This window comes from Nicotiana sylvestris, chromosome 4 (assembly GCF_000393655.2).
Source record: "Nicotiana sylvestris chromosome 4, ASM39365v2, whole genome shotgun sequence".
Taxonomy (NCBI): Eukaryota; Viridiplantae; Streptophyta; class Magnoliopsida; order Solanales; family Solanaceae; genus Nicotiana; species Nicotiana sylvestris.
The window spans coordinates 92,169,966-92,183,642 of record NC_091060.1 but is presented as its reverse complement, the minus strand read 5'-3'; positions in this window follow the sequence as shown (position 1 = coordinate 92,183,642).

Here is a 13,677-nt window from a genome sequence, read left to right as displayed (position 1 = left end):
TTTGTGTGTTTATTTTTCATAATTGACTATCAATTACCAGCTTAATTGTTGAAAAGTTTTTTCATGAAGTTAAATTTTGTGTTAAAGGATTTTACCTACCTTTCACTGGTTTTACTGTTTTATATGGTTTTACTGCTTCATTATAGCATGCCTTGTGCCTTACGTGATTTCTTACTTTTAGTCTTTATTTATGATTATTACTCACTGAGTTGGAGTACTCATTTTACTCTCTGCACCCTGTGTGCAGATTCAGACGTATCTGGTCCCGCTCCCGAGTGCTGATCATTTCCGGCTCAAGCAGATTTGAGGAGTCTATAGGTAGCTGTTGGCATTCGCAGCCCGGAGCTCTTCCCTATCTTATTCTTTTCTGTTCTTAGTTTCTGTATTAAACTTTGTAGTTATATATATATATTTGGAGTACTCCATTTTGTTAGATGCCCATGACTAGTGACACCCTTGTATCGGGTTGTGTTGGATATTTTCCGCGATTTATGCTATTAACTGCTTATTTGGTTATTTATTCATGTTCAGATTGTTTCTTAATAATTAATTGTTAATAATTGGAAATTGGGAAGTGTCGGCTGGCCTTGTCTTCACGAGAGGCGCCATCATGACCGGGTCCGGGTTTAGGGTCGTGAGATGTTGGTATCATAGCCTAGGTTACATAGGTCTCACGATTCATGAGCAGGTTTAGTAGAGTCTCGCGGATCGGTACAGAAACGTCTGTATTTATCCTCGAGAGGCTGCAGAACCATTAGGAAAAACTTCACATTCTTGAAATTCTTATCGTGCGTCCTTGATTTAGCTAGAAATGTAACCCTTTAAATTCCTTCCATGCGTTTGTATGCGTGCATGAGCGCTCGGTATCGGATATGCATCAATGACTTGTGATTCCCTGATCGAGGGGCGAGATGTAATCTCTATGCATTGATGTTGGGCCACTCTTGAGGATCGAGGCCGGATTTTTGCCTATAGCATGAGCCTTGAGCTGTTGATTTTGTGAGCGCATATCTCTGGATCCATATGTTCTGTTGTGTCCCTATTAAGGGAGGTGATGACTGGATAGTTACGTGATAAGTGTGATGTGACTGCGAGATGTATTCATGTGATTTGGAAGCAACGAGAAGGGTCTGCTGGAGAATAGAAGGACTATTAGGTGCTCGATTTTCATCTTGATTTGAGGTATAGCCCCGAGTTATGGGTGTGTGAATAATCTTTCCATGTTTCCTAGTTGGGAGTAGAGTAAATTTCATGTTGCGGTCTGCGTTCAGACTCAGGAAGTTTAAGTGGCTGTGTAATGTTTATGACGGTGGAAGGTATGTAGAAATGTTAGTTTGAGGCAAAGCAGGTGAGGTTATCTCCTACGGACTGTTCTGAAGTTTGCTTAATCCCTTATGTCATTTATTCAAAGATCTCTGTTACCAGGGAAATATGTGTTTTACAATTTGAATTTGGGTTGCTCAAGAGAGTAGGCTTGACTAGTACGAGAGTGAATGCGAGATTTGCAGAAGATATAAAGTACCAGATGGTCTGTGTTCCACGAGCTTATGAAGGATTGAGTTTAATCTCACTATGGTATTATGGCAGCAATAAAGTATATGCATTATGAGTTATTGTGTATGTTTTGGCCTATGGCTTCGAGCCAAGTGGGGGAGTCCACTATTAATTAGTCGATTGCACGATTATGTGCTATGTTGGTTCCAGTTTGAGGCGTGCGGGTGAATCAGTCATCGGCTTCAGCACCAGTTACTTCACCACCACCCACCCACCCAGCTAGGGGTGGAGGTTAGTTAGCTAGGGGTCGCCCCAGAGGGGGAGGTCGATCAGGTGGCACTTCCAGGCAGACCCGATGATATTGCTTCAGATGCTGTTATTATAGGTATTGTTTCAGTCTTCCACATAGATGTCTCTATATTATTTGATCCCGGTTCCACCTTTTCATATGTGTCATCATACTTTACTCGTTATTTGGGTACGCCCCGTGAGTTTCTTGCTTCACCTATTCATGTATCTACCCCGATGGGCGATACTATTGTTGTAGATCCCCCTACAAAGTTATATGGAACTACGGGACTGCACCCAATAGATTCCCCCAATAGTGGGTATTTATATTTGGGACTACGGATCGAGATTCCGGTAGATCCCCGCGCACTGATAGTTGGACTACGGATCGAGATTCCGGTAGATCCCCGCGCACTGATAGTTGGACTACGGGAAGGGATCCCGGTAGATCCTTCGGATTTATATGAAGGACTATGGGATGGTATCCCAGGAGATCCACTGGATAGTTGTAATCGGGACTACAGGACGGTATCCTGGAAGGTACCCCGGTTGTTATCTCTGTGTTGAGATGTATTTCCTTCCCGTGATTATTTTGTCTCTATTCTAGTTGTTGTTGTTCTTTCTATTCTATGTTATTTCTTACTGTTGCACTTAATTATACTGTCTTATTCTACACTGTTATACTTTATATTTTATTTAAGCTCAATAGGGCCCTGACCTTCCTCATCACTACCTGACAGAGGTTAGGCTTGGCACTTACTAAGAAACCACGCAAGCTAGAACCCGACTAGGCTCCAAAAGATCCAATCTCACGAACTGGTTGGCTAAGGCCTGAACATCCATCGTCATAGGCCTCTCTGATGCTGGTAAATAAGCAAAACTCCCCAAACTCTCTGCCCGGTGACTCAAGGCATCATCCACCATATTGGCCTTGCACGGGTGATACAAAATAGTGATATCATAGTCCTTCAGAAACTCCAACCACCTCCTCTAGCGCAAATTAAGATCATTTTGCTTTAACAGGTGCTGCAAGCTCCGATGATCAGTATAAATCTCACAAGGCACACCATACAAATAATGGTGCCAGATCTTCAGGGCGTGAACAATGGCAGCTAACTCTAGATTGTGGACAGGGCAGTTCTTCTCATGCACCTTCAACTATCTGGACGCATAGGCAATCACCCTACCACCCTGAATCAACACCGCTCCAAACCCAATCCTCGAGGCATAACAATAGACCGTGTAAGACCCAGAACTTGTAGGAAATATCAAAATTGGGGTTGTAGTCAAAGTTGTCTTAAGCTTCTGAAAGCTCGCCTCACACTATTCCGTCCACTGGAACGGAGCACCCTTCTAGTTCAGTCTGGTCATAGGGGCTGCAATCGATGAAAACCCCTCAACAAAACGACGGTAATAATCTGCCAAGCCAAGGAAACTACAAATCTCTGTAGCTGAGGATGGTCTGGGCCAACTCTGCACGGCCTCTACTTTCTTCGGATCCACCTGAATACCCTCAATCGACACCACGTGGCCTACGAATGCCACGGAATCCAACCAAAACTCACATTTCGAGAACTTAGCATATAACTTCTTTTCTCTCAAGGTTTGAAGCAATGTCCTCAGGTGCTGCTCATGATCTTCCCAGCTTCGGGAATACACCAGAATATCATCAATAAAGACAATGGCGAACGAGTCAAGATATGGACGGAACACACTGTGCATCAAATGCATAAAGGCTGCTGGGGCATTGGTTAGCCCAAATGACATAACAAGGAACTCATAATGACCATACCGAGTCCTGAAAGCAGTCTTCAGGATATCTGGCTCCTGAATCTTCAACTGATGGTAGCTTGAGTGCAAGTCAATCTTAGAAAACACACGTGCGCCCTGAAGCTGGTCAAACAGATCATCAATACGAGGCAAAGGATAATGGTTCTTCATTGTAACCTTGTTCAACTGGCGATAATCAATACACATACGCATAGAACCATCCTTTTTCTTCACAAACAAGATAGGAGCACCCCCAAGGTGATACACTAGGCCGAATAAAACCCTTATCTAGCAATTCCTGTAACTGATCCTTCAACTTCAATTCAGGAGGAGCCATACAATACAGAGGAATAGAAATGGGCTGAGTGTCCAGAAATAGATCAATCCAAAATCAATATCTCTATCCGGTGGCATGCCCGGAAGATCAGCTGGAAACATATCAGGAAAATCCCGTACTACTGGGATTGAATCAATTGAAGGGGTATAAATACCAACATCTCTCACATAAGCTAAATACGCGGCACACCCCTTCTCAACCATATGCTGAGCTTTAAGAAAAGAAATAACTCTACTGGGAGTGTGATCTAAAGTACCTCTCCACTCAACACGCGGTACACCTGGCATAGCCAGCATCACAGTTTTGGCGTGATAATCAAGAATAGCATAATGGGGTGACAACCAGTCCATGCCCAAGATAATATCCAAATTTACCATACTGAGCAACAATAAATCGGCTCTGGTCTCAAAACCACTAAGAGCAACCAAACACGACCGATAAATACGGTCCACTACAAGAGAATCTCCCACGAGAGTAGAAACATAAACAGGAGAACTCAAATAATCCCGAGGTACACCCAAATGCAGAGTAAAATAAGAAGACACATAAGAGTAAGTGGAGCTTGGATCGAATAGAACTGATGCATCTCTGTGACAACCAGTATAATACCTGTGATGACAGAATCGGAGGCAACAGCCTTGGTATGGGCAGGAAGGTCATAGTATCGGGCTTGGCCTCCCCCTCTAAGGTGACCTCTACCTCCCTGAACTCTACCTCTAGCTGGCTAAGAAGGTGGGGTAGCAACTGGAGCTGTAACCATAGCCTGAGAAATCTGTGGGGCACGCTGTGGCTAAGAAGTCTGCGAAGGTGCACCCCTCCCAAGTCTAGGGCAATCCCTCACCATATTGCGTATGTCACCACACTCAAAACAAGCTCTAGGAAGACGTGGTGGTTGTGACTGGCTTGGGCCAGGTCTGCTGGACTGACCTTTGAAAGCACCCCACGTAGGAGGCGCGCTAGAAACCGGAGGTGCATAATAAATCTCCTGAGGCCTAGGAGGAGCTAGAATACCATTGGCTACTTTAAGAGTTGAATGAACAGGGCGACTCATATAACCCCTACCATGAAGCCCTGCAGTTGGGGCACGGGCACCAGAATAATGGCCCAACTCTCGAGACCTCTTGGCCTCCCTATCCTCTCTCTCCCTAGCATGCATACCTTCAATCCTCCTAGAAATGCTCACTACCTACTGATAAGAAATATCCATCTCCAACTCACGAACCATGCTAGACCTGATATTGGGAATAAGGCCCTTAATAAATCGGTGAACCCTCTCGCGGATAGTAGAAACCAAGGCTGTTGCATGTCTAGCCAAACTAGTGTAACGGACAGCATACTCTGAGACAGTCATAGCACCCTGGCGCAAATGCTCAAACTATGAGCGCCATACATCCCTAAGGCTCTAAGGACATACTCTCTCAAGAACAGATCTGAGAACTGAGTCCAAGTCAGTGAAGCAGCCTCATCCGGACTGTCTAACTTATAGGTGCGCCACCACTCATAGGCGGCTCCTCAAAGCTGGAAAGTAGTGAAGGAAACCCGCTCGATCCTGATATACCCATGGTACAAAGAATGCGGTAATACTCATCTAGAAATCTCAGAGCATCGTCCGATGCTAGACCACTGAATATAAGAGGCTTGTACCTCTTGAACCTCTCAAGCCTCAGCTGCTCATCCTCGGAAGCTGATACTCGGTCCTCAGGCTGATCTCGGACTACAGGTTATACAGGAATAATCTTATGGACCTGCTCAACATGAACTCATTGCTCAGGAGTGTGAGCAGCGGGAGTCTATGCTCCTCCCCCGGCCTGAAACGTAGCTGCAACAAGGGGAAGCAACCCTGCTTGAGCCAAAGTGGTGTACATGCTCATGAACTGTGCCAGAGTCTCCTGAAGTGCTGGAGTAGTAGTAGCATTAGGCGTATCAGGTGCCTGGACTCCGGCTGGAACTGCTGGTGGTACCTTGGTGGCAGCTCGCGCAGGTGCTCTGGCTTCACCACGTGTGCGTCCTTGGACTCTACCCCGGCCCCAGATAACGGCTGCAGTAGGGGTGGGGGTGCCTGATCATCTCGGGTAGCATGTGTCCTCACCATCTGTGAGAGAATAGAAGGTAGAAGTTTAGAATTGTGACATCAAATCTTGCACGACAAGGAAATCAAATGAAGTGGAATTTTCCTAACAATTACATAGCCTCTCGCAGATAAGTACAGACGTCTCCGTATCGATCCACGAGACTCTAATAAATAGGCTTGTGATTCATGACTCCTATGAACCTAGAGCTTTGATACCAACTTGTCACGACCCTAGTTCGCCCTCTGTGAACTGCCATGATGGCACCTAGTCTTTACGACTAGTAAGCCTAACAAATGTAGAAAATAAACAAAATTTGCGGAAGAAATATTTAAAAACCAAAATAACTGAATGAAACAATATTTAAAATGCCGCTCGGCATACACAATACAACTTATCGAAACTAACAACATTTCCCAAAACCCGGAATCTCATGAAATCACAGGCTAAGGATACTACATAGTGCTCTAACTCCAGAATGTCTAAAACAAAGTAAATACAAAAGGGATGTAACTACAAGAGAGAGTGGAGAGGAACTCCTCGGTCTGCGGACGCGACAGTTATACCTCGAAGTATCTGAAGGGTCGCCTCGCCTCAAGGATGGTAAGTTTGAGTCGAAATACTTGAATCTACACATGAAAAACATACGCAGAAAGGGCATGAGTACACCACAGCGGTACTTAGTAAGTGTCAAGCCTAACCTCGGTCGGGTAGTGATGAAGAAGGTCAGGGCCCTACTGAGGTTAAATAAAATATAAAGTATAACAGTGTAAAATAAGACAGTATAATTAAGTGCAACAATAAGAAATAACATAGAATAGAAAGAACAACAACTACTAGAACAGAGACAAAATAATCACGGGAAGGAAATACAACTCAACACAGAGATAACAACCGGGGTACCTTCCAGTATACCATCTTACAGTCCCGATTACAACTATCCAGTGGATCTCTTAGGATACCGTCCCGTAGTCTATCATATAAATTCGAAAGATCTCCCGGGATCCCGTCCCGTAGTCCAACTATCAGTGCGTGGGGATCTACCGGAATCCCGATCCATAGTCCCAAATATAAATACCCAGTACTAGGGGAATCTACCGGGTGAAGTCCCGTAGTTCCATATAATTGGGTAGGGGGACTACCGGAATCCCACATCCATAGTTCCAAATGTAAACAAACAAGGGGGAGCTACCGAAATCCCACATCCGTAGTTCCAATGTAAATACACAACAGCAACAGGACAATATTCAAAAATGCCAAGTTTCATATTGAAGCAAACAAGAAGTTCTAGCCTAGCATGCTGCACAGAATTCAGGTAAAGCAGTTTGAGCAATAAGTCAATTAAATCACTTTGACATGCTTTCCTAGGCTAACAACAGGCTTAATAGTACAAGTAATAAAACAGAAAAAAAAAACATACTAGTAATTACTTAATGAAAAACCGAATTTCCAACAATTAGCACAAGTACACAATCGTCACCTCACGTACAAGGCATTTCAATTATCAATAATAACAAATCCTAAGGGGAAGGTCCCCCACACAAGGTTAGGCAAGCCACTTACCTCGAACCAGCTCAAATCAATCTGAAACAGCGCTCTTTCCATGAGTACTCGACTCCAAATGGCCTAAATATATTCAATTCAATTTCATAATGTAAATAACACTTCAAGTAACTGATTTTACAAAGAAATTATAAGCTAATACGCGAAATTAGGTAAAATGACTAAAATGCCCCTCGGACCCACGTCTCGGAATTGGGTAAAATTTATATTTCCTGAATCCTCACACTCTCATGAGTTCAGTCATACCAAAAGTACCAAAATCGGACCTCAAATGGTCCCTCAAATCTCACTCAAAGGTCTCTAATTAGTCAAGCCCTAACCCCCAAATTACCACTGATTTTCCTTGATTTTTCATGTTTATAATGATAAAAATCACTCCAATAACGAGTTTAGGGACCAAAGACCTTACCCCAATGAACTCCTCTGAAAATCTCTCTTGAAAATGCTCCCCGAGCCTTCTTCCCGTTTGAAAAGAGGTGAAAATAGCTAAAATTCGCGAATGCAGGAATTTATATGTTTCTGCCCAGCTAATCCGCTTTTGCGGACAACCTGTCGCATCTACAACAATCACTAACTCAGCCTTTTTCGCACTTGTGATTCCCCATTTGCAGATGCGGTACCACTTCTGCGGTATCTGCGGATCCTGCTGCTCCAGCCCAATTCCGCTTCTGCGATGACAATGCAGCTTCTGCAGCTACGCACCTGCGGGACCCCAACCGCAGGTACGGTTATGACAGAAGATCAGCAACTTCAGCTGCTCAAACAACTCCCAATCCTTCCGACAACCTTCCGAAATCACCCCGAGGCTCCCAGGACCTCAACCAAAAACACAAACAAGTCTAACACCACTGTCCAAACTTATATCAATCCTTAAAACACCTAAAAAAACATCGAAACGACAAATCACCCACGGATTCAAGCCTAAGAACTCCAAAACTCTAAAAATACGCTTTCGATCAAAAAGTCTACCAAACCTCGTCTGAATGACCTAAAGTTTTGCACACACGTCACATTCATCACTACGGAGCTACTCCAACTTCCGGAATTCGATTCCGACCCTCGGATCAAAATCTCGCTATCGAATTGGAAACTTCAAAATTCGACTTTCGGCTTTTCAAGCCTAAATTAGCTACGGGCCTCTAAAACACAATATGAACATGCCCCTAAGCCCGAAATCACCCAACGGAGCTAACGGAACCATCGGAATTCCATTCCAAGGCCGTCTTCACACTGTTCCGACTACGGTGAAATTTCCAACACGTAAGCTCTCATTTAGGGACAAAGTGTCCCAAAACTCTCCGAAACTCAAAACCGAACAACTCGGAAACTCAAAATAGCAGAAATAAACATAGGTAAAGCAGTTAATAGAGGATCGGGACATTAATTCTTAAGACGACCGGCCAGGTCGTCACACACGCCTTGTGTGCAGATCTTGGAGCCGCGTAGCTGTTGAAGATGGAGCCTTGTATCGAAGACGTACTAGCTTCAAGCTACCTCTCACTCATGGTAGTTTAGGTCTTAAACTCTGTTCATGTGAATTTCTAACAGGTGGTGTACTTATTCTTCTTTTCAGTTTGTAAATCTTAACCATAGTGGATCATGCCATATACTACCAATCCTTCGGAGGTACTATAGAATTTAGTCATTTTACCTCTTGTTATTAATACTCTATCATTTGAGCTACCTTGTTCTATGTTTGTCTTACATATTAGGGTTAGTTGTCATCATGATTAGGTAGTTTTTAGGTCGTGATAAGTTGGTATCAGAGCACTAGGTTTGTAGGTTCTATGAGTCATGAGCAAATATCTAGTAGAGTCTTGCGGATCGGTATGATGACTTCCATACCTATCTTCGAGAGGCTACATGGTATTTAGGAAACTTCCTTTTCTTCTCTCCTTATCGTGCGACCTAGTTTCAGCTTGAAACCTGCGACTTTGATTCTTCTTATTCATTCATATGCAATGCTTAGCACCAATTAGCATTATCCACTGACAGCTTGTGATGTTGCGGATAGGATGTGAAGGGCTGTGGATGCTTGATTAACATCGTGATGTGTTTTCTAGGCATTGATGTTGATGTATGGGTAGATCTTCCAATTGTTCATTTATGGGATAAAGCGAATTCTTATATTTTGTCAGTGAATATAGACTTGGGAGTAGTAATCGGTTGCCTAGTTGATTGTGATCATGGTGGGGTCATGAGAAGGTGTTGATTTGAGTCTAGCCGATGGGTTATCCTCCGTGTGAAGAGTTTAGGTCGTGTGTTTCGTATGAGTCTTCTATTCAGTTGAATGCATACACTATTATTTTTGGAGCACTTGAGAAAATTGGTTTGACTGTCACCGGGATGAGTATGTACTTGGTAGAGTCTTTGGAGTATTTTATGACTAGTGTTGCATAAGGCTGTGAGGTATTGTCACGACCCAAAATCCACCAATCGTGATGGCACCTAACCTAACCCGCTGGGTAAGCCAATAAACAATTATCCAGTTTTATTTAACTTAATCAAACAATTAAACAAGAGAATTATCTAAATCTTATACATTTTACAAAGACTGGTAGTACAAATCATGAGCTTCTACGAATGGAGTGTTCAAAGCAACAATGGAACAATTACACAATCTGTTTGAAAAGTACATAAATAGAATTTTATAGTCTAAGGCTACCGTGAACAAGAGGCAGCTACAGCAAGAACGCGAGTACGCCTTCAAATCTAGCAACCATCGAACGTAGCAAAATCGGCATCTGGGATCTGCACGCACTGTGCAGGAAGTGCAGTATGAGTACAACCGATCACATGTACTCAAAAAGTAACAAACCTAACCTCAGGTTGAAAGCAATGACGAGCTAACACAGGATCAGGTCCAAAGCCAATATTTCCACAAAAGTTCATAACAACATAAATGCAAGTATAAAAGAGATATCTCAGCCCGTTCACAGTTTCATAAAATGGTCATACTTTTCAAATATCTCAATGAAAGAAAATCCTAGATTTCTTACCGAAAATGCTAAAAGGACGAGTAAGTTTGAAAATTGTAATTTACCAAATATCCTTTCCACAATAAATAAAATGTTTCATTTTCTTTCCAAATAACAAGTATAAAGTACCTCTCCATACCCACATATCAATGTATATAAGTCATAAATGTCGTGATACTATATAGCATGAGGAAGAATGCACCTCTATGTCTGTATGTCATGTATGTATGTAAATGTCATGTATCTCAGAGATGAAACATGTACTCACACTCTCAGAGTACTCAATCTCATTACCTTGAATCCTCTCTTACTAAGCTCAATACTCAACACTAAATCACTCAGCGATGTATAATAACTACTGGGGTGTGCAGCTTGATCCATATATATATAGTCGACTGCGCTCACTGGGGGTGTACAGACTCTGGAGGGGCTCCTACAGCCCAAGCGCTATATCGCTGCGGCGTGTAGCCCGATCCAACATCGCTGCGGCGTATAGCCCTATCCATATATCACTGTGGCGTGAAGCTCGATCCATATATCGCTGCGGTGTGCAGCCCGATCTATATATTGCTGCGGCGTGCAGCCCGATCCATATATATATATATATATATATATATATATATATATATATATTGCTGTGCGTGCAGCCCGATCCATACATATATATTTATATCCTCACAATCAGGCCCTCGGCCTCACTTAGTCATCACTCTCTCTAGTCTGGCTCACGGGCTCAAAATGTCATGAAACTAGCCCGACAACAATGATATGATGCATCAACAACAACAGCTGAGATTGAGATACGATATGAATGCCTGAATATGACTGAGTACAAAATATCAATGGAAATCAGTGAGATGATAGCAAGAAATAACCACTATGGGTACAAACAATATCAGCATAAAGCCTAAACATGATATTTAGCATGATTGACGGCTCAATTACTTTATCACATGATGAAGATACAAATATCAATAAAATAGGGTCATTATACAGGGTCATGGGAACAACAGAGTCCCATTTCACAGGGTGCACGCCCACATGTCAGTCACCTAGCATGTGCGTTACCTCAATACCAATTACATAATACGTAGTTCAGGGTTTCATACCCTCAGCACTAAGCTTAGAAGAGTTACTTATCTTAAACAAGCCAATTCCAACACCGACCAAGCCAAGTGATGCTCCAAGAATCCCATCACGTGCATTCCGACCTCCGAATGGCTCGAAACTAATCATAAACAACTCAAATACATCAAACAATTCTAAAGGAACCAATCTCAATCAAAAATGGTCGAATCTTTAATCAAAAGCCCAAAATCGGCAAAAAAACCCAAACTAGGCCCGCACCTCAGAACCCGACAATCACAAAATCCGTCAACCCATTCAATTACGAGTCCAACCATACTAGTTTCACTCAAATCCGACTCTGAATCGGTGTTCAAAACTCAAAAATTCATATTATAAAACTTTAGGCCAAAACCCCCAATTTCTTCTTTAAAATTCATCAACAAAAAGCTAAAATCGAAGATAGATTCATGAAATATAACCAAAACCAAGTAGCGAACACTTACCCCAATTCATATACTGAAAAGCACCTCGAAATATTGCCTAATTCCGAGCTCCACAACTCAAAATATGTTAAATGCATAAAACTCTCGTTTTAACACTGTTCTGCCTCATTTCTTGTGCCAAAATATCTCAAAACTCACTTTTAATACCTCCAATGGATTCCTTGTGAAATTCTAGTCATGTTAGGCTCTTTAATCACTCCATTTGACCTTATACTGAAGGAGATGTGTTGGTTTCAATATTTGGAACTAGTGCAGATTTTTAAATACGCAGTAGTGGCAATTTCATAATTAATCTGAAAAATCTGGCAACCCAATTCTTAGTAAAATGACCCTAAAATCCTCATATGATGTCCAAATTTGACGATTCTTTTTGTCATGGATCCGTAATTACGATACAGATCTAATGCTTCAATAAAAACAGAAATCAGAACTCATTTGTTCAATGTGGTACCATTTATGCTTGAAGAAATGACGTTGAAACATAAGAAAAACGAGCACAACACAACCCAAACTTATCTGAAACTCACCTGAGCCCCTCAAGACCCCCTCTCAAAAAGTTCCATATCATAATACGAACCTACTCGAGGACTCAAAACACATATAATAATATCGAAACGATGAAATGCACCTCAAATCAAATTTAATGAATTTTTGAACTTTCGACTTCCAAAAACTCACCCCGAAACATATCAAATCAACTAGGAATGAACTCAAATTTTGCACACAAGTCCTAATACATCATACGGAGCTACTTGTACCCCCCAAACTACCGAGCGAAGTGCAAATGCTCAAAACGATCGGTCGGGTTGTACAGGTATTCAGCTGATTAACAACACGGGGTCGGGGCAGCTATGAAGTAAAGATTTTGTAGGTTACCAACAATGTGTTTTATAGCTTTAAGCTAAGTGGAAGAGTCCACTATTGACGATCGAATTGCATGGTCGTGCATTGTTTTAGTTCTTGGACTAGGAAGTGCTTGTGGATTGGCTATTATTTAAGAAAGGTTTCATCGGTTGATGCATGACATACTATGCCTTACGGGTAAATATAGGTCATAGGAAAGAGTCAGGTTTGATGCTCGTTATGGATGCAGTGTGCAAGCAAAAGAAATCATTTGGTTGCTTTTTCTGGCTATTGGAGTGCTGGCGAAGCACGGGTTAGTCGGTGCATATCAGTCATGTGGTGGATATTAAAGCAAGGTGGGTGACTATCGAAAAGGTTCTGATGAGTTCGAGATTCATATGTGGAATTTTCGGATTTTTGGATTTGTGTATAGTTAGAGCTCGAGATCGGTAGTGAATGGTGTTTGGATTTGTGGTAATTCTACATCAAGAATGATTCTACATAGGAGTATTAGAGAGATACAAGAGACAGCTTCGAATTTGCAGAAGGTTCCTTTAGAGTGAGCATATCGGATTGAGTTACTTTTGGCTTTGGCAGTCTGTGTGACTCGGTTGAGCTAGAGGAGATCTGTTCTGATGACTTGATTATGTGTTAACGAGTTTCAAGGAATTCACGATGGTTATGGACATGGCTCGAGGTTTATGTCTTCTACATGTATAAAAGTTGTGTTGTGTGTGGTGATGTTCTCATGTATTGAGTTAAAT